Source organism: Zalophus californianus, chromosome 10 (assembly GCF_009762305.2).
Source record: "Zalophus californianus isolate mZalCal1 chromosome 10, mZalCal1.pri.v2, whole genome shotgun sequence".
Taxonomy (NCBI): domain Eukaryota; kingdom Metazoa; phylum Chordata; class Mammalia; order Carnivora; family Otariidae; genus Zalophus; species Zalophus californianus.
Window position 1 is genome coordinate 31,213,066 of NC_045604.1, and position 23,602 is coordinate 31,236,667.

At 34.2% G+C, this 23,602-nt stretch overlaps 1 long non-coding RNA gene across 1 annotated transcript in view; it reads left to right on the top strand.

The window, feature by feature from the left end:
• Positions 1-11,796, top strand: part of LOC113931831 — a 46,775-nt gene extending 34,979 nt beyond the window's left edge. The window contains exons 2-3 of the long non-coding RNA XR_003522880.1: positions 881-1,029; positions 11,210-11,796. This is a non-coding gene — a long non-coding RNA (uncharacterized LOC113931831). The remainder of the gene's footprint in view (positions 1-880; positions 1,030-11,209) is intronic.
• The last annotated feature ends 11,806 nt before the right edge of the window (positions 11,797-23,602 follow it).

Sequence of the window (23,602 nt, forward strand, 5' to 3'; positions counted from 1 at the left end):
CAGCCAACAGGGTCACTCAGGCCTCTTCCGTCGTACTTCCTCGGCGGCCCCTAGAGCATCACCTCAGGTGCCAATCAACAAAGAAGAAAATTACGAAAAGAAAGCATATTGTTATATGGAAGATACCGAGGAAAATATTGATACTCTTTTAACAGAAATGCATTCTCGAAGAGAGAATACATATGTCTAACCTAAGAAGATCAACAAACTTACACATTCGAAACAGTGTTTCTTACAGTAATTTTTAAGCAAATACCAGGATTCCCTAATTTAAGAGTAAAAAGGAAAATAACAATGTGCTTGTCTTCATTTAACCTAATTGAAAGGGAGAAAACGGCATCGCTTAGTCACATTCAATATTTTCTTCTTTGAAAATTCAACTGCTATCATAGACTAGAATAATGATACAGAGGTAACATTGTATTATTTAGATAAATTAGTCTCTATAAGGAAATTAGGTGATGAAAAACAAAGCAAATATATTTAATATGTCTGCTAATAAAATCTAGATTTATCTATCAAATGTACTAATGGTAGGTAATATTTTAAAACCTTTTTAAACATGGGAAATACATCCAAAGGAAAACGAATCCTTATAACTAATTAGCATAGCAAAGTAGCCAAAGCTATCTATTTTATCTCTTCAGGGGTTTCTGGTTGTTACTTGACAAGACATTTTATGGTGGGGAAACCCAGACAGTGTTTTCTAGGGCCAAATTAGTAGCCCTTGAAAAGGAAAAAATTAGGACATAAGAAGTTGGCGGATCTTCTACGTCTTGTTGGATTGGAAAACATCCCCATAAGAGGACAAAAATCAATTTTAGCTAATTTGCTTAGCATGGCCTGAGTTTCATTTAATATCACTTTTTGTTTTGTGCAGGGATCTTGGCAAAATTTGCAACGAATCCATAAAGGAAACTGAAAGCAGTTTGATCTTCATCTTCAATGACAGTCCCACAAAAGTTGAAGAACCACGTTATGTCTCCAAAGAAGATTACAGTGGTGCCCTAAAATTAGGACATGATTAAGGTATGACATTTCTTAAAACCAGTTGCAATGCTTTTTCTTTCCATAATTTCTTCTTCTTTTTTCCCAGTCTCTCTCTCTCTTCCTTTTCTTCCTCTCATTAGCAGATTGTCTTTTATAATTGATGTTGTTTATTGTCCTTTCATCAAATATATGCCACATCACTTAAGCGAGCCATCCGACAGGGCACCTAAATACACATTAGAAGGTACTGGGAGCCATGAGTCGCTTTGACCGCCTATCAGGGAAGTTATAATAAGCATCTTGATGCCACTGAATGCAATGCGGTATTCAAATAATAGCCTTCATCTTTGCCCTCTTTAAATATAAAAGTAAACCTTGAAGCCTTTGAAGGACCCAACCAAACAACACACATGTGAAAATAGACCAGTGAGCCTTTGGGGAAAAAAAAATCCTTATGTAAAATCTGTAAAGAATCTTAGCAGTTTTTCAAGAAAGACCTCCAGGTAGATGATGGCTGTGAATGAGACACATGACCATCTCAATTATGAGGATCATTATTATGGGCCCTTTGTGCCATTTTTGCTCCCCGCAGGATTTTTCTTTTCTCATCAGGTTTTCAGGGCTATCTACTGTTCTCTGTGTGTAAAGCATATTTAAGTGGTCCCACAAGGCTGCACTAATTAAAAAAACAAAACACACACATACACCAAAAAAAAAAAAAAAAACTCAACCAAAAAAACCCCCCAAAACACAACAACAACAACCAAAGAACTTTGTCAAGTGGTCAGACAGACTGGAACTAGAGGATTATAGGTGAGAGGGACAAAATGAAGGGTTGAAAGCTATAATTTCTATTTCTGTGGTGGCAACCGCATCAAGCTATTGGAGTCAGGCAGTTTAAAGATATGGCTACTTAAGCATAGAGTCTGGGAAGAAGACATTTCAAAATATAACAGTAAATCAGGCCTCGAGTGATAAAGATGCACTAAATGATGGGCATCCCTTGCTGGGTCCCTTTCCTGATCGTCCTGGCTCCCCTCTTCCCCACACCCATGTCTTCCACTTCCGTTTGATTCCATCCCTGTCTTTGACAAGGCCATCTATTACTTTCTTTCCTCCCATTTTCATATATATATATATATATATTTTTTTTTTTTTTAAACCTTATCTTTTAACCCTAGTTGCTTGGCCTCTGACTACCATCGCATGCTCTGTGCTCCTAGAAAACAGAGAACATATTTTAAAAAGGAGACGCTGCATCTCAAAGGGCTTTTCCTTTGGCCAGAGAACAGTTCATTCTTGAACATGATCTGACTGTCGATTTTCAAAAAAAAGCCTCCCTAAAAATGGCTTTAAAGAACGTGTGTGCACATATGGGTGTCAGGCAGTCAAATTTGTAGATGGAGCAATTTGAAGAATGAATTATTATAGTGACAGGATCGCTTATAAAATGATGAGAAATATAGATGTCTGTCTAGCCTATGTAATATTCACTATGATCTTGGGAATTTTGGTTCATAATTTGGCCTTATCCTTATTTTTTTATTGGAATTAACAGAGTCAGAGAGTTGGTAGAAAGCATAGAAATTTTGTAATACAGCTCTCATATTGAAATGAAGCTAAGTCATTCTGCTTGTCTATAAATGCCATTGGTTTAATTTTAGTTTTGCATATATTTAGACAAAGAAAATATTTTCCCAGAAACTGGTTACAAATGTTTGAGGAGAGATATAATCATTAAAATATGTATGTAGTAAAATGTAACTATCATTCAATAATTGATAATCTATATTGAAATTGCCTGGGGATTTTATTCATATAGGAAAACTTACTTTCATTGTTAATATATCCTCTGATCTCTATATATGTATAATATGTAAACCAGCTCAAAGTATCTATATAAATGAACTTTATTTTTGCATATAAGTACAACCCCCTTTTGACTTTTTTGTGTTCTGATTACATATTACTCACAGTTCTGTAGTTTTAACCAGAACAAAAGGATTGCCCAGAAGAAAAGAAGGTAAGTTATTTCATAAGTTGGGTTGGAAATTCAGAAGTTCTTTTTCCATTACCAGCATTGTGTTCTTAAAAAAAAATAAGACAGACTCTTACTTTTTCATTTATGAGTATTCCCATAAGAGCTAGCAGAAGTCGGGGTAGGGAGGAAATCCACCATAGATACACAGCTAGACCCTATTATTAGAGGCAATTGGTTGCATCCTATAGAAAATATAGTTTGCTCTTGAAGATGGAATAGGCTTAATGTTAAAAAACAACAAGATATTATACATACCAAAAAATATATTTATAAAACAAAGATTTTAAATTTTTAATTATACCCCTAAGCTGGCTTTCTAGTTTTTCTAGGATATCAAGGCATAAAAAAGAAAGAAAGAAAGAAAGAAAGAAAGAAAGAAAGAAAGAAAGAAAGAAGAAAAGAAAGAAAGAAAGAAAGAAAGAAAGAAAGAAAGAAGAAAGAAAGAAAGAAAAAAGAAAAGAAAGAAAGAAAAGAAAGAGAAAGAAAGAAAGATATTTACTGAGATTAGTGTTGGGAACATCACATAGAAATATGTGTGGTGATGTTACTGGAAATGAGTATTTTTGTAAAGTAAACAAGTAGAATGTCTGAGCTTTAAAAAGCCTGCCATACTGCCTTAAGGTTAAAAATGCAAGTCTAGATATATCTAAGAAATTGTAATTTCTTTAACTTTTTTAGTTCTAGGCATTTTCTGATGCAAATATTTAAAAGATGGCTTTGTCTTCAGTTAAAAATGAACATTTTGATGAAGTAGTACTACTTAGGTTGTTTTCACTGTCTATAATTAAATGCTACTTGCTACTTATTCAGGGCATACGTTTCAGTCCCAAATCACTGAGGACACATCTAAGTGACATAACATTTTTTTAAATTAAACAACAATTTTGTGGCAGTTTTCAAGTTTATTTTAATTTGTGTTTTAGGGCCTTCAAACTTAGTTAAATAGCACCAAGATCTTGTCTCTATGATTGTCATAATTTAAATAATAATATGGAGCATGATAATATAATGAATACAGACTTAGGGAAAAATTACATTCCCTTAGCCAAAATGTGGGGGAAATCAGAACAAATGAGGATGAACATGATTATTTTTCGTGGTACTTTCATAGACTATAAAAGTTGGGTTTGATATATCTTGTCTTAATGGTATATGAAGAAACCCATGGCTGACATCAAAGTTTGTAGGTGTGTGGTATGTGTATTTTTAATAAAGATATCTATGATCCAACATTGCAGTGATAATTAGGCTTCACGTTAAAACTACCTCTTCTAGAATCTTCAGGGACAAGGAAATGCAGCTGTGTATCACCTGCCCTTTCTACAGATAGTGCCAAAGGATCTAACTCAATGCAAATTCAAATCAGAATGCACAAAAATACAGTATTCCCAATCTGCTATTTATATTGCCAGATAAATTTTATATGCACAACAATATTTGTCCATTGTTAGTTTTTATGTTGCACAATTATACTAAATTTTGAATGGCATCTTTAACAAAAGAAGCCTAGAAACATCCTTTGGCGAATAAAGGAAAAAGTCATCACATACCCTTGAGAAAACATTTTCAAAGCTATTGTAGGGATTGATGAAAGACACATTGAAAGATGTTTATGGCTCAAGAATATATTTCATTTAGAAGCTGGGCTGTGCTTTAGTATTTTATCAACTTCATAAAATACTTGATTGATAGTGTTTCAATTATAAAGGAAATTTAGAAAGAGAAGAAATGTAAGTGAAAATCTTGTTAGGAGCAGTAATTATATAGATAGCGAAGTGACTGCTTATTTTTTCAAGATGAAGTTTCATTTTAAGTAAATAACATTTTCAGGGAAAGAAGCTGATTAACAAAACTGAACATTCACACAAGGTAGTGCAAAAATTGAATCCCCCCATAAAAAGGGATTCAGTGCTGGTCTACAATAATTAGCCATATTTCTCCACTAAAAAGAGGTCTCTTCAGATCTTGATGGCTAGTGTGGATGTGGACATTTTGAGTGTAAGAAAAGGGAATTTGATTCATGTTCCATAGTTACATGGCCATGATGGAAGGCTTTAATTTCTCCAATGGGTATCACGGAACTTGTATTGACTAAATAGTACTTAATTTTTCTCTCGGCCAGGGTTCCTCAGCAGAGGCACGTGATATTTTGGACCAGATAATTCTTCGGCATAGGAGATTGTACATTGTAGCATTGTATGTTGTAACACTTTTATTTTTTTTTAATTTTTTTAAGATTTTTATTTATTTGCAAGAGAGAGAATGAGAGAGAGCATGAGAGGGAGGAGGGTCAGAGGGAGAAGCAGACTCCCCGCCAAGCAGGGAGCCCGATGCGGGACTCGATTCTGGAACTCCAGGAACATGACCTGAGCCGAAAAGCGTTGTAACACTTTTAATCAGCATCCCTGGCCTCTACTCACCAGATGTCAGTAGCATGCCTCTCTTACCACATTGATATTATCAGACATTGCCTTTGGTTGAGAGCCACATGTCTAGATATTTTTCATTTCTTCTCTTATCTCAATTGAAAATGAGTTTTGTTGGCTTTTTGCATTATCTTTAACAGACATTTTCTATAAAGTACTCTTATGTACTAAGTGAAAAAGTGGTTTATAATGCGAATATTTCAGCAGGATATAAACAATTGGAATCTCAATGGTACATTCATTACTTGAAACATTAAAAATTGTATTAAAAATACACAAATTATAAAAAAAATACACAAATTATAAGGGATATTGAATGTGAGCTCATACTTTGTGCCATACCTGAAAACTTGCAATGTAAGCCAGGGAAATTAATGCAAAATATGTTTGCCTCTGATTGGACATGAAAACTTTTTTCTTGTGTATTATAGTTAAATATAGCAATACATTTTCAAAGGTAACTTTCTGCAGCAGAGAACAAACTAAGACGCTACCAGATAATTCTTCATGGAGCTGATTATAGCAAGATAGTGGCCCTCATTGTGCTTTCCATAAATGTTGGCTTTCTCCGTGTACTAAAGCACAGTTTCCTTGGAATGGCACACAAAAGACTGAAAACAAAAGAAAAAAGTCTGCAGAGAACTGGGGAGATCATCATCAAAATGGGCTGATAACCATGTATTTAAAATGCAGATTATTAGCGATTTTTTTAACTAACAACGAGGTAGTAGAGAATTATTAATTTGATATGTCTTTGGGACTTGAGAGTTGTTTTTTCTTTTGATGGAAATATGTTGATAAGAAAGGAAAAAAAATAAGCTACATGGAAGTCTAAGAAGCAAGCCATCAAAAGAGAAGTATGCAGAAAGCAAGGAATCCTAAGTTTTAGACAATTGGAAAAAAAATATGTTGATAGTATTGATCTATTGGTCTTCTAAAAACTGTGAAAGTCATTAAGCCAATAAGTTTTAGCCTGGTTTAGCTTTAACAAAAAAGCTATATGAATGATTTCAATATATTAAATGATGTTTTATTTAGCTTTTGTATACAATTATAAATATATTATGAATGTGTTTGGCTTCCCCAGTGAGCACCTGGGAAGACTGAGCTGATTTGCCCTTCCTTCTTGATGGCATTCATGTACTTTTTCCAAAGCTCTTTAAGATCGTCTACTTAAAGACCCTCTACTAATGATATGGAGGCATTAAAATTTAAATATAACCAATATTTATTTTTTATTATATTTTTCAGACTTGAGATTAAAAAAAAAATCTCTGGATCCATGAAAGATAAAATAACAGGTTTGCCTTTTAAAGACCTTGAGTTGTACACTAAGAATAGATATGGGCTGAGTTCCTTTCTAGCATGACTTGGATTATCACTGAACATATAACCATGAATCTATAATGCCAAGAGTTAGACATAAAACTTGGAAAGCTTATAGTTCCAACTTGTAGTAATGAAATTATAAAATAGAGTTATGCTTATAGCTTTTTCTTTCTTTATGAAGAACTCAGAGTAACAGTGCTTTTTTTTTTTTTTTTTAATCAACAGTGAAGTCTTTCCCTGGTAACATATAAACAGAAAAGTGGATATAAGGACTTATCATTGTTACTGAATTTTTAAAAGTAATAAAGCATTTTTATGGAAAATATGTAGAAATTGAAAATACAATTTCCTTTACCAATGCACTGTCAGTATTTCTTGCAACTTAATTACTAAAGGATGACTTTGATTATCACACATTTTCTAGGTCAAAATTTCCCAAACTTCTGCCATATCAGAATTACTTGGAAGGCATGTTAAAATATAGATGGCTGGGTTTCAAGCCCAGGGTTTCTGATTCAATAGGCAAGGCCTGAGAGCTGCATTTCTTGCAAGTGCTCAGGTAATCCAGGCCCAGAAAGGCCCATGGCTCTAGACACATGTTTAATTTCTGATCTAGCTTCTTAGTGTGCTTAGTAACTTTCTCTTTATTGAAAATGGGAAAGGCTGCTTAAAGGAGTTGTATAAATTTCAGTTTACTCATCTGCAGTAGACCAAATCAGCTTTGTCACTGGGAAGAATGACTTATGACAGTGGATGTTTTTAATAAAAGATTCTTCACACAGCATTGAAAGACAGGAAACCTTAAAAGGAAAAGAAAACTGATAAAACTATGCCCAAACAGGGATTTAAATTGCTAAAAACCTTTTAAAAAAAATGCTGCCTGCTTGCAAAGCAAAAGTTCATTTTCCCACACTAGAAAACACTTAGTTATCAATATTTTGTTCATATTTTTTCCTTAGTCATCTTTTTTCCACTTGCCAGAAAAGAATTAATCATTCTCACCACTCACTGTCCTGCCTCCCAAAGTATACAATTGCTCTTGCCCTTATATATTTTACAGCTTAAAAATGTACAGCACAACCCTACTAATTCAAGACTTTTATTTAAACTTTGGCAAGGTCCTATTAAATTTAAGGTGTCATTAAACTACAGGACATCTATTATATTGGATAAATTATTCAGGATTCAAAACAATCTTTTCAAAGGTATGCAGGGCTATCACCTACAGTTATATAGGCTGTGCACTGCACAACTTCAGGAGGCACCATTGATCTAGACGATGATGTAAATGGTACTCTCTGGAATTGTGCAATCAGGTGTTCCTTAGTCAGAAATAATAGGCCAGGTTTAATAAGACAGCCATAAAGTTCTTGTCTTAACTCCAAAATTCTTGGAGAATGAAAGAGACATGGCAGAAGAATGGCACATGTGATTTATGTCTGATTTAGTAGACTGCTGTTAGCTCAATGTGAGTCAATAATAATCTACACCTGCCCACAAAAACCGTGAAAAGCTTAGTGTTTTAGTGGGTTGGGTTTCTGGTGTGAGGGAAATGAGAAGTCTCTTAGCTTCATAGTTGGTAGAATGAATCCAGAGTTGACCACTTCTCAGAAACTATTTTCAATCCTGCCTTGTTTGTAGGTAAACCGAGGCACCAACTGCTAATGTTCATTTACAAAGAGCACTAAACAGATGTTCCACACTCAGCATAATAACTGAGAACCTTAGACAGAAACGCAAGAAATTGTTGAATTTTTTTCAGTTAACTTCAGTGACCCGTGAACAAATATGTACTGGTTTTGCCAGTGAGGTATGCCAAAATAGCACCTTGATTCTGGCTTTGGAATAAAAGTTCATGGAGTTTTTTGATGACTTCTAGCCTTTGACAACACAGCAGGGGAAGCTGAGAAAGGAGTTATTTTTAGCTGAATCCTGGAAAATCATCATCCAGTTTCCTCTGCTCAGTCACTAATAATCACAGACAGCCTTAAATAGAGTTGTTGATTAATTAATCTATGTCCAAACATTTTATTTTTTTCTTAATGCTATCGTTCAGGAACACTTGCAGTTAAACCTTGTCGTCTGGTTCTTCTCCTTAGAAGATCGTTAGCTGATAATGCCTATTAACACTTTACAGACGCTTTATAAAACCAGCAATATAATGCTTTGAGAGCGCCCACTCTTTATTTCCCACCCATTTTAATAATTCTGGCCCATCCTTTTCCACAGAAGCAAATGTACAAATGTGGAGACACTTCCGCATGAAGACCGAGTTCATAATGTGCATATCCAAAGCATCGACATTGATGCCGTATCCATGGTTCTCAAAGGGGAGGGTAATCTGTGATAACAAAATTGTATCCCTTCCTTCCTGCAATTACCTCACTATCCTTATAGCCTTGACATCTGGAAACCGACTGATACAGTAGCAGCTGTGATTCCTGTTCTACAGCAGGAAGTTGACTACACGTTCCAAAGTGCCCTCATTGTTTTGATATTTTCTGGCTGCTTCAGGAGCTTGGATAGAGGAGAACACACTCTTTTGTACCAACCGCAGTTTGGAACCATACAACAAAGTGTATCTTGTCACAATCTGAACCACTTATACGTATGGGAGTTTCTTTTTCTTCATGACAGATGACTGTTCATTGTGGTCATAGTCCAAAGTTAGCCATGTTAGACATTGTACACTTTATTAGAGAATTAAACCTGATTTTGTTCATAATCGCACTATTTTCCATAGTTTATTTGGTGGTTTAACCTCTGCCATAATTTTCTCAAGTAATCAGCATGGAAGAAGTCTTATCCAAAGACATGCTTCTATCTAAATACTTGGAAGATAATTGCTTAATTTAAGTTAGAAATTGTATTAGTATTAGAATAGCATTACAGTATTAGAATAGTATTGTGAGAATCATTATGCCTTGCATTTGCTCACATAGGGTCTCACTTAACAGAGATTTTCAGATCCTTATCAATCTGCCAGAAGTCAAGAGATCTCCAAAAGTAGTGCAGAATTATTAGTATTGGGCAAACGCAATTGTATTTTATCTTCACTAAACGTCTGAAACTATTTTGTGTTTTTGAGCCAGTAAAATTATAATATTGTTTATTCAGAATGCTTTTATTCCTTAAAAAGAATCAAAAGAAGTAACTACTGTGTTGATTTACTGTTAATTTATCTTTAAAATGGCTACAAATAATAGTTTTCTTCATTATAAGAGCATTAGTGCTTTTTTACTCATCAAATTAAGAATGAAATGGATTTTAGTAATACCCTACAATTACCTTATTAATCAAAATTATTACCAGTTATCTCCGTGAAGCTAAACTGGTTTGCTGCAGAACAGGTTGAGGACTGCTGTGATTCAGAGCATAACTCTCCAAGAATATATTGATATGATTTTTATTTAATTTACAAATTTTACTAAAGTTTTCCTCTTTCCTATATTTCCCCCAAGATATAACAATATCCCCCATTGTATATTTTTATTTGCCTTAAATCTCCAATTTAATTTAGTTTTTCTTTTTTTTTAAAGATTTTATTTATTTATTTATTCATGAAAGACAGAGAGAGAGAGAGAGAGAGAGAGAGGCAGAGGGAGAAGCAGGCTCCCAAGGAGCAGGGAGCCCAATGTGGGACTTGATCCCAGGACCCTGGGATCATGACCTGAGCCGAAGGCAGATGCTTAACCATCTGAGCCACCCAGGCGCCCCTTTGCTTAGTTATTTCATCTGGAATTTTATACTCATAAGTGATGAAATCTCAATCTCTCTTTCATAATTGAATAGTTGATTTAAAATAATTATTTATGTCTTCTATTCTAGTGACTATAATCTCTGATATTCCCTTCTGGCTAGAAATATTTTTATGCTGGATTTATAATAAATTTCCTGTGATACTGATTCCGTGTATGCTTAAGCATTTGTCAGTTTTATCCAACTGTTCCTGTGATAACCAGAAGTTATTGTGCCTTCTCCTAGTATTTTAATACTCCAGTGTATATGGAGTGTTTAAATAACCATAAAAGCAATATTTGTTTGCATAGTTATTGGTTTGTTTACCTTCACTGCTCCAGAAAATCTTGCTGGGCAATCTGCCTAGGGCTGATACTTATAACCATTAGCAATTATGGATTCCAGAAAGTTGTTGACATGATTTTTTTAAAAAACCATTTCAAAATCAGATACAAAATATACAGTGTATTCCTAGGGTAGTTTTTTGTAGCCATTCATGCTCTTTCCCTTCTTGTTTATCTTAGCTATAATTCACTTTTCATCAAGGTGCATTGAGTAATAGAAAATTCTATATCAACTTTGGGTTCTTCCTAGACATTCATAGGCAGATGCGTTATTTTCAAAATTAATAAAGCAGAATTATTTTTATATGATGGTATTTTTACACATCATTTGTGTTTTGCAGGGGTTTGGGTAATATGCCAGTGATGTACTTTTCATTGTCAAGGAATCCATCTACACAAAAGAGGCACGGGTGCAGCATCGAGCAGGTGGGGACTTCTGTCATCTGACATACGTATTGAGCTCTGGGGGAGAGAACAAGAAGAATGCATAGGACACTGCTCTCAGGGAGGTTACACTTTAGAGTCTGTACTAATACTGTGCCACCGATGGGCAACAACAAAAGCTAGGCAAAGACTTTTTAACAGAAACCTCTCCATTCATCCCCTCACTGGGACAGGCAACAAAAGAAGCCTCCGTTTCTGAAATATTTAGAAGAACAGCATTAATGAAGAGTTCAGTTACAAGCTTTGGTTGTGATTTTGTTTGCTTGTTGATGGGTGTTTTGCAGAAAAGCCTGATGCGCTTGAATTGTCCTTTGAGCATGATCTGCTCTAGAAATAGTGCTGAATAAGCTTTTTCCTTTTTCTTTCATTTTTTAAATAACTTAATTTTCTAAAAAAAACCTGTCAGTCAGAAAGTTGACTTTTAGAATTTTGTTATGTCATGATAGAACAAAATGTATCAAGGAAGAAAAAAATAAATACTATTTGTGCATATGACGTTTCACCTTTAAACTATTTCCAACCTGACTTCAGTAATTTATTATCAAGATTTTAGCAGTTTATTGTCAAGAGAGTAAAATTTGACAAAATAAAAATATGATTTTTGGCCTTTAAATATGCTACTTAGTCATCCCCAAAGTTTCACCTAGAAAAGAAACCGGAAATAGTTCCTAAGCATAAGAATAGAGAATAGAAATAAATGATATTTATTTAATATTAGATTCAATCTTGGCAAAAAATATTCTTAACTTGGGATCTATTTTTTAAAATTATCTCTCATTTTTTAAAATTAAAAGTGTCAAAATGTAAATGCTTAAGACCTAAAGTTTACTGGATTCTGGAAACTCTCACTGGCATACTGTGGACTAAACACAATATTTGTTTTTGACATAAATTTACAATGAGCTACCAAGACTATGTGCAAATCACAATGAGTGATTCCTTTTGTCAGATTTTCCAAAGAACAAGACATAATGAATCTATTATGAACATCTCCCAGATCATATTTTCCCTTAAAATGTAACATACACATTTAGAATTTAAAGCTAAAAACTTGTTAACATATCACAAGTTTTCAGTAATTAAGAGACTTGGTCAGGAGAGAATTCAGTGTGATTTTGCAAATGGGGTTGCAGCATAAATTTTATTACAGATTGTTAGCTAGTGTGGTTCCTCACGAAGGTCAAATGTATGTTTATGTTCTGTGAGTCTTCTAAGCAAAGTATGTCCTTACTCTTTAAGAAATACATAGAGAAGAAGAGAAGAAAACAACAGTGTTCTTAATTCCTAAGATACAAATGCCAGTAAACTGTACACATCAAGATATTTGGAATTAGAGTCTAGTCACTTTAAACCCAGATGTGTGTATTTTGAGCACATTTTTTTGAGCACTACATAGTCATAAAGTAACCTAAAATAACAATGAAAGAAAACTAAGCTCTGCTGATAAAATACACTTTACTTTTTATGTGGTGTTAACAAAATGACTTAGATGGAAAATGAAATCTGTCTTAGCTTAAGACAGAAGCACAAAGACATTTCCCTTCTGGACAACAGACTTTGGCATTGAAAGATCAAAGGAACAATTTTATCTGCATTGTGACTACAGACCAAAAAATTTTACAGTATTCCTGTCTCCATGCTAGAGCTTATGTGTCTTTAATGGCATTTAAATTATAGCCCTTCTGCAGTCAAGCAGTCAAAACACCACGTCATCTGATGAGACACCATATTATAATCTGTCAGTATGTCTCATTTAAAAATTCTCCTATACTGTACTTGCCCTCATTTTTCACTTCTGCAAGAAAAATGGAGCAAATTGTTTTTTAAACTGGGTTTACAAGTTGACCTAATCAAGCTAGACAAAAGACATACTTTGGTTTATATTATTTTAACTTAATTAATTTAAAGCAATTTGTAGTTTTTTTTTTCCTTTTTATTGTGATAACCCCTCTCCGCATTTTTTGCTTGTTTGTTTTTGGGGTTTTAATCTTTCTTACATATGAAATGATACATGGTTTATTATAGACAAATATTAAATGAAAATCAAGAATGTGTGTCCATTAGAGAATAATAGCTAAAATATTTTGTTCTTAAAGCAAAGTATTTTATATTAAGCTAATATATAATAGAGGGATTATTATATATAAATGGAAGGAGCTGTTTTCTGAATTTTTGTGTATCACACAATATAGATGGTGTTTCAAATGTCACTGGGGAAACAAGTTTCAAATGTGTTCCTTTAAAATAATGTTTATTGTAGTGATTTAGCAATCAAAACTTTCTGAAAATGAGTATTTCGCTTAGAATGTTCCTGCAGATAGGAAAATAAGATGTTACATTTTCTACAGAAACAGTGAGTTTTTTTCTCAAAAATGTAAAAATTTTAAGAATTTTATTAAAAAGATATCAGCAAGAATATGTAATCAATTATCTTATACCTTAATACTATCTAATATTACATCTATTTATAAGTGGTTATAAGAGATATTTAAAAAAGTAAAATTTATTTTGTCTAGAAACATGTTAGATTAGTAACTGATAGATAACTTTGTTTCCATGTTTCAAAAATATAACGTGGGAATTCATGGATTTTCAAGTAGATTCACCTAAGTTTTTAAAATAATATTTTTAAATCATATTAAGGTTGGGATACAAGATGCTTGTTGACAATAAGTGATTTTAACGTGCCCATGCGAAGCATTTATTTTTTTTAAATGAAAGTGACACTACCTTAGATAAGCTTCAACTGAAAATATTTCTATTATATTATGTACATCTGCTTTGGAAAGAGCCAACCATTACAAGTAAATTGATTCTTAAATTTTCAAACAATTTTGAACAACTTTTATCGCTAATAATTATGTGTAGAAAATCACAGACGAGTATGCTGCATGCTACATATTGAGTAGGAATGATGGGAATCACCAGACATACAGTAGGTTTGAGGAGTTAGGCCTAGAAATGCCAGGGTCCTTCAATGTATTTTACTTACCTGAGGAAATGCAGAAGATATTTACTGAGCTTGGGACAATTTAATATATCACTTTTTCATGGAATCAGGATTGGATGTCTCCATAATTAGTTGATATTTGACAAGAAATTATGACAAGTATTTTATTTGCAGAATTTGATGTAGCTAAATGGGGCCTTATAGTGCAATATTCTGATTTAAAATATGTATTTTTTTTCCTTAGGTAGCAAAAAAAACTAGTGATTTTTAGTGATGAAACAATAGAGTAGAATAAAAAAATTTCCATGTATGGAAAATAGTTGATCTTATATCCCCACTCTCTTCTATCCTAAAACCCAAGATATATCTTAGAATTATTTCTGGGAGTCTATTATTTGATAAATACAAAAAATTATATGCAATACAATGAAAACTTATAAATCCATTACCCAGTTTAAGAACTAGAACAGTATTGAAAGTGTTTCTTCTTCCCTCTCTCCTTTCTTCCCCAGAAGCTACAGTTATCAAGGCCATTACATACAAAGTTGTGCAAAGTGTGTACTTAACAAATGTACAAGATGTGCACTTTCATATCCAGCTGGGCCTGATATGAATGATGCCCTTTGAAGTGTGCAGTGTAACCTACACAGATTTTCACAATGGCTCTGCCACTTTCGAGACTTGTTTTGGGATTATCTTTTTATGTATGTATGATAATTTTGCTTGTTTAAAGCTTTGCAAAAATGTCATTTTCTAATAGCCTTACTAGTACTGGCTTTTTTCACTAAATATTATGTTGCTAAGGGTCATGGACATTGTTGCCTATAATTATATGTTTGTTTACTTCACCGCTATATAGTATTCAATTGTGCAAATACCCTCAATTTCTTTTTCTCTTCTCTTCTTTGACATTTGAGTTATTGCCTGCTTTGCAGTTAAACATGCTGTTGCTATAAATATCCTTGCATATGTCCTTTGGTGCACATGGGCAAGAAATGTTCTAATGGACTAGAATAGGAATTTTGGAATCTTAAAGCTTATGGATGGAGTAAGGGTGTACGTGAAAAGTAAAAACTTAAAAGCTCTGATGAGGGTATATAAAGAATATTATGATACTCGGTTACATAAGACTTTCTTTAAAAGACCCAATTATAAATACTTGCAGCATTTGTATGAGTACTATTTGTGTATAGACCTCAGTTCCATTTATAGGGAGCTATTTGGATGGCTCTATAAAATGCCTGCCTTGCTAAATCAATCAATCATTCTAGTCCAAACCCATTAGCCAGAAGAAGAAGCAAACCCAGAAGCCATTTTGGTTATCTTAACATGGATTAAATGAATTTATTTTAAACTCAGAAAATGGGGATTAAAATGAGATGATTCAGCCAAAGCAAAAAGGATCAGTTTTACTCCCCTTTCCACATCCCATTCAGATTATTTTTGGAAATACTGAATACACACCCAAAACTGAAGGTTGTGATTACGATTCTGAGGCAGGAAAATGTACCAACAATTATTAGATAGGGAGATATTTTTATGATGTAAAATATATATAACCTAAACTTTAGACCATTTTTAAGTGCACAGTTCAGTGGCATCAAATACATCGAAATCATTGTGCAGCCATCACCACCGTCCATCTCCAGAACATTTTTTCATCTTCCTAAACTGAAACTCCATATCCATTAAACAGTAGGTCTGCATTCCCTCCTTCTCTTCCCTGGCCCCGGCAATCATCATTCTGCCTTCTGTCTCTATGAACTTGACTACTCTAGGTACCTCAAGTGGCATCCTATCATGTTTGCCCTCTTGTGATTGGCTTATTTTACTTAGCCTCTTCAAGGTTCATCAGAGTTTAACAAAACTTCCTCATCTTTTTGGGTGAATAATATTCCCTTGTATGTATACACCACATTTTGTGAATTCATTTATCTATTGATAGACAGTGGGTTGCTTCCACCTTTTAGTTATTGTCAGTAGTGTTGCAAAAAACGTGGGTGTACAAGTATCTGTTTGAGTCACTGCTTTGCCTTCTCTTTAGGTACGAAGATTTTTAAGAACTCCTATAAGTCAGCCTCCTGAGCAGCTACTCCCCTAGGTGTCAAAAGAAAACCTAAAAATATTTTAAGATTGACAGAAGGAAGGATAGAGACAATCTACATTTTATAGTTTTTTTTTTTACAATGTTTCCCTTTTACTTGAATGCATTCATTTCTTTCAGGAATTACAATTAAATATTGATATAATATCCTATTTGTTATTCTCTAACTTAAATAATATGTAATTGCTTGAGAATTTTAACTTTAGACATAAAGTTTTTACTTTAAAGAACACATTTGAGAAATACAATTTTTCTCCTGCTACTTCCATTAATAATGGGTTATATTTGCATGGAATACTAATCAGCAAAATATTTTCTCCTACTTTGTTAATATTTGCCAGCACTCACAATGTGATGATTACTTGATAAATGAGTATATTAGATAGATAGGTAGAAAGATATGATACATAAATAGATGATAGAGAGAAAGATAACTAGCCAGTCTGGCTCAGCTTTCTTATACCTGTTTTACAGAAGGGAACTGAGATTTTGAAAGGTACAAGGCCTTCAGTTAGAAAGTGGCAGAACTCCGAATTCAAACTTGGTCTTCCTGGCACCAAAACCCATTCTAACCATTATAGATTCTGTCCTCCTTTAGCTATGCTAATCCTCACCACAACATCATGAAGTTGATTGGGAAGTTGAGAGCTATTCATTTTCTCTTGAGAAATGGAGTTCTGACAGATTCAATCATTCATTTAAGATTTCATAGCTGATAGGTGGTACAGCAAAAACTCAGGTCTTCTCTTCCATTCTTTACACTCCGCCTCCACCCCATAGCTTACGCAGCCATGACTGCCATTGGTTTTTGTGGAGTTAACATATTGTATCCCAAAAGTTAAAGTCTGAACTATCTAAGCATTCCATGCTCATGGATTGGAAGTACCTTAAATATATGTAGTTTTTAAAATAAGCAAAGTGTGCAACTTGCCCTATGCCATACTTCTTTTATCAACAGAGGAAGCATCACATTTTAGATTTGAGTTTAAAAATAGTTCTCCGTCATTTGGACCTTAATCTCATTACTCTTAGGAAGAATTACTGTGAGAAATTTTCCTAAATATAAACTGAAGAGTGCATTTGTACTTTTGTAGTGTTAAAAATACTTTAAAGCTTTGATGCAAATCCTACTAGTCCTGAGCTGATGTGACAGGAATTGTGCAGGTACTTCAAGACCGAATCCTTCAAAGGGTTCCACCTAAGCTTGTCTTTATAGCTAACTGTGGATCACTAGCACTATTCAGTATCTTCCAGTGTGCTAGTTTTTAACCCATAGAAAAATTCAGTAATTATTGCTAGAACTATTAGTAACCTAGCTGTGTTTGAATTTTAGTAAATACAGATGTTATTTGTGCATTAACGTGTGAGGAAGAGGGTATCTCCTAAAGGTACTTACTCATTATTTTTTGGATTAATCCAGTTTTGTGTCAAAGAACTGTAGTTTCCACACACTCATATGCAAATGAATAAGCATAAATGTAATGAATTTACCTTTTTTTATATATAGACTAAAAAAATTCACACTCTAGTCACTTCATCAAAGTATCTTTGCCCCTTTTATTGCGACGTATTTTCAAAAAGAAGGGGGGGAAGTGCATTGTAAATGTTAAAATACAGAACTATATGAATGAAGTGCTCTTTAAAAATCCAGACCCAAACCCTCTTTGGTTTCTATTAAGAAAACAGATATTACATCCTCTTATTACAAGTGTGTTTTTTTTCTCACCTCTCCCACTGCTGGGCTTCATTTCCACCTAGAGACATCTGTATACCAATCCCAGTAGTAATGCCCCTGCTCTAACAAGTCACAGCTCACATGACCCTCTCTCCTGGAGAATGAATTATTAGGTAATGTTTACTTTTATCCAATTGATTTCACTTCCTCCACATTTCAATTTCTTTGGCATAATACAGAACAGAACTTAATAATGACTACTTAAAACTAAAATCAAGGAAAGGAAAAAATATTTTGTTGGTAAAAGATGGTTGGTAATAATATTAGAATATTTTCAGATGCAAACAAAGTAGAGTTCACTGGAGAAAACTAGGAACATACCTATGTTTATACTTTTAATATAGACACGACTTTAAAGATGCAAACATTCTGAAATATTTGTATAACACAATTTCATTTCCAAAGGAGAATGGTTATTTGTCCTCATTTCTCCGCATTTAAATGAATAAACTTTGTTTTTCTTATGATGGATTAGCTAACTGAAGAGAATTTTTTTCCCCAGACAAAGTATAAATAGTTGTTTCCCAGACATCAACTTTGCAAAAAGCCTGACATTAACAGCTGATGTAGTCGTGTATGTTTGGAAGAGCTATGTTCTGATTCTCAGAAGATACCTTACCAGAGTCCATTTGTTTTAAAGTTTGTGAAGTGGCCCTTCTGTAATGATACTCTTCCTGTCACTTCCAAATATCCCTGTACTAAGGTACCTAAAAAGTGAGACACAGACTGTTTTTTAAAACTCTAAATAAATTGAAGGTAAGACATATTCTAAAATAATACATGGGGATAGATGAGTAAAAGAAGGCATTAACTAAAACAAAACAAAATAAAACAAAATAAAATAAAATAAGGATGGTAGTCAAGAAGGCAGAGAAAGGGAAGCAATATGGAGAAGTAATGGGGGAGTTCTGTGGTTGTCTCTACTTTAGAAATATGAGGAATCTATTGGGAAGAGGAAAATAAAGTTTTAGATGGCCTATTTACTTCTAAAAAACTCATTACTTAAAGCAAGGATATTATTTTTAAAAATATATACATGTATATTACTAAAATACAGATATATGTGACACACACACACACACACACACCCCAAAACTATCAATGCAACAATTCCTTTGTTTCTTAGAAACTACACATGAATTTCATTTTTTGAATAAAATGTACTGGTAAGCACTGTAGCAATTTCTAGAATTTGGTCACTCTTCTTTATGGTGGTAATTTGACTTGAATGTGTTAACTTGAATATTTAGATTTGAATGTGGCTGGAATTTTCTAATATGATCAAAATCCAGAGTATTTATGCGTTTTTTGCATCTGTGTTTTATATATATATATATATATATATATATTTTTTTTTTTTTTCCTTTTGACTTATCTGTTCAGAAATGGATTTCTACTAAATTTTCTTAGGTGCACTTGACAAGCTGTTGCTGAAAAGTATTTCTTACTTTTTTATTGACTTATCTTGTAGATGCACTAATGTGCTACTGGCCATGCGAATTACATACAATTCTAGGAGACAAACACAATCTCCAGTTACAGATGAAGGGCACACATGGGTTATCCAACATGTGAGTCATCAAGAAATGCAATACTGTGCAAAGACTGGTGAATCACACAGTCTGTAAACGTGGCTTTTTGAGCTTTTGACACCAATGCCTGCTGCAAAACATAGCAAGGAATAAGCAAGAAGAGGAGGGAGGGGAAAGGAGGGGAGGGGAAAATAAAGGGGGGCTCTCTATAATCAGTTTTTACTGTTCCTTAGTTTCTTGACCAGTGAACCAAGGACAGAAAGGACACTTGCATTATTTTTTGTTACAGTTTGTTACAGTTTTTGTTTGTTATAAACTCTTTGTTACAGTTACCATTCTCATGTACATAGTGCCATTTGAAAATTCTAAAATTGATCATATTCAATTTAGAATTGTTCTTTAAGTTTTGTAGCCTATACACTATAAAGTGACCCAAGGAGTAAGTTTTTGCGTTGTTTATTTGATGTTGTCTTCCACTCTGTGATAAGCTGCATGGGAGCAGGGACTGTAAGCCTCACAATTACAACGACCCCAGTGCAGGAAAGAAAGAAGGGAGAAAGGAGGGTCTTCTAATGTTATTTTAACATCTGTGAAATGTATTCACTTTCTAAAGCTCTGTCTCTTCCCTGTCCTCCTCGTCTTGAAACAATTCATATCAAAGAAAACATCTTAGCACAAAAAACATTAATTGTTGCTCTAGCCCATAATGTAGATATACCGCTAACCATATGAAAAACAAACAATAACCCTGGTAATTCTGTGTAGAAACTGTCCATACATTCAATTACCCATCAAGTAGGATCCAAACTCCTTACCACAGTGCTGAAAACTCTTCATACTCTAAGCTCAGAAACTGAGCATCTTCAGACATCCCCTTTGCCTCTCTCCTTACCCTATGTTCCAGCCATATTGGTCTAATATTTGTGTACTATTTCCCTGGCACATAAATTGTTATGCCCTGTTGCCATCTCCTTAAAACTCTTTCCCCTTGGAATGCCTCTGTATGTACATTTTTCTTCACAAATAATTTCTACTTGTCTGTTAGTGGACAAGAACTGCTCAAAACTTTCCAGAATATTTTCATGGACTTTGTATTTAGAGAAAAAAGAACATTAAAAAGAAAAGGATTTAGGGATTGTGCAGCCCATCCTTTCCATTTTGCAGCTGAGGAAACTGAGGCACAGAGCGAAGATCCTGCCCAAAGTCACACACCAATCAGCCATAAGGCCAAGACTAACTACCCATCCCTCGCTGTTCTCTTCAGTGGTGATCACATCTGCCTTCGATTCAGACAATTCTGGAGTTAACCTTGGGAAATGTGTTAACCTTTCTGAGTCTAAACCTAAAATTGGACATAAAAATAGGTAATCTAGAATAGTTTCTTTCTTTCCTTCCTTCTTTTCATAGTCTTTTGTGATTCCCAGTTTAGCCATTTAATCTGCATACCATACAAACTTTCTTACTTTCAGAAAGAACTGGGCTATAGCAGCAGAAAATAGTAGTTAGCACATAGACTACGGGGTTAGATTTTTTTGGTTCAAATCTTAATCTACCTGGGTGCTTTGGGCAGGGCACTTAACTGCTGTGCCTCAATTTTCTCATTGGTAAACTGAGAATAATTAACTTACTGAATTCATTCACACATGCTTAGTCAGAGCTTTCTGTTCTAGGCTTTGAGGATTTGGCAGTGAACCACACAGATAGAAGCGCTAATGGGGTTCCATTCCAGGGGAGAGATAATCAACTGATAAATTATACCTGCCCTCCTCTTCCTCCAACCCACAGTAAGTGCTCTTTCCTCTGCCTGGGAGTTGCCTTCCTGCAGCTGTCTAAAGGGTTAGCTTCCTCCCAGGATTCAGGTTCTTATAATCACCTTCACTGGGCACCTACTTTAAATTTCAATCCCACCCTTGTCACAGTTCAATTCCCTTTTCTGCTCTATTTCTAAAAATAATGATTCCTTTTTACTGTCTAACACACCATATATTTTTATTAGTTTGTCTAGTTTATCTTGCATCTTCCTTACTCAAATGTAAACCCCATGGGGGCAAGGATGTTTGTCTGTTTTGTTCTCTGCTGTATCTGAAGAACCTAGGCCCGCTTCAGTATGGGCCTAGTGTGGGCCTGGTATCTATTAGGGATTCCTTATCTATTTATTAAGTGACTGCATTAATATCTAGTGTAATGCCCTGTGGTGATATTTGCAATTAAGTAAAATAAAACAGAATTAAGTGTGTAGAGAGAAAGATCTGGGCACTATTTTAGATAAAGTGGTTAGGGTAGGCCTTACTAAGAGGGTGACCTTTGACTAGAGACACGAATGAAGTGAGAAAAATAAGCCATGGGGATAACTGATGGTTGAACGTTTTAGATAGCAGGAACAGCAAAGGTCCTGAGGCTAATTCATATTTGACATGCTCTATTAATGGCAAGGAGACACAAGTGACTAGGGCAGAGTGAGTGAGAAGAGAGGTAAGAGACAAAGTGAGAGAAACCATTCAGACCATTCGTGTATACCATTGTGAGGACTGTGGATTTGATAATAAGAGAGCCAACCAAATTGAGGTATAGAGAGATGTTGAGAGAGCTGAAGCCAAGTATCTTTGGTACAAGTTAGTTACTGTATACCAGGGACTGAGTCCCACTTGTAAGTGACAAATGAAGGCAATGAAAAGAACAAATAAATGAACACCAAATTTCCTTCCCAATTTCTACCCTTTATAACAACAACAACAAAATGCACAGAAGGCAACTTAGGATAGAAAGGGACATGTGGAAATTCACAAGTTACACTGAAAAAAAAATATACATAAAGACTGGGTATATATATATATATATATATATATATATGATGGGTTATAATCTTATTTTTAAAAAGGCATATCACATGTAGCAGTCACACTCATAGAACCTGAAACAGTGTAGTCCTAGTCTGTGTTATGGATTTTTCTGCGCTTACTTTTACTCTTATAATACACAGCTGTATTTTATCAAATAATCAGTTAATGAAATGACAATAGTTTCCTGTCACAGAATTTGTTTATTCCAAACTGCTGTTTGATCTCACAAACACACCAAGACATTACCAGCCAGACCATTTAACCTCTTTAAAATATTCCCCCTGGAGGAAATGAGTTTTTACTATTGATAACGTCAATCCAAATTCTGTATATGTTTATATTCATCCTAAAGCAAAAAAGTACATGGTAACATTAAGATTTTGCTTTACTCTATACCTTATTGATCAAGATTTTGTATTAATTATTTTCTACCTGCAGCACAGCTTCTGGAATCTTCGATAAATATGGCGGCATTTCTGAAGAGAAAAATTTCAAATCACCTAGTAATTAATTCATTGTCAAGGTGGCAATAGATTCAGTGTAATACCGAAGCCTTTTCTTTCAGCCTCACCAGAGAAAAAGGGAACTGCTTTCTTAAAAGACTCAAAATAGGAGTCTTTGAGGGTTTTTAAAATGAAGGGTCATGCTTATACTTCTTTATTTAGTCCAATTCTTGTGTAATAGTGAGCATCTAATTCATTTAGCAGATTTTATTTGTCAAGCTAAAAAAGCATATGCTATATTTAGTTCCAGCAAGAATTGTAGAAATCAGTAGAAAAAATTCACATAGAGTTAGTAGAACATGCAGCCTTTTAATTATTTTACTTGTCCAAAGGGCACAGCAATTGGGCAGACTGCCTACTATACATTATAAATTAATTCCATTTGTCCTGAAAACTCATTCATTATTTCAGTACTTGGAATTTTGGCTGCCCTAATTAATCTCTGTTTTATAACTCAGGCACTTGAACCTCTGCAAAGGCTGCATTTTTCCAGCCTATAATCACACTCTCAACAGACAGCCAAGTGCTGGGGACAATGGCTCCTTCACCCTCTCAGCTATACCTCGGCTTCCGTGGAGACAAACTTTCTGTCTCTGATTTATGTGCTGAGTCCTCCTTGAGAGAAA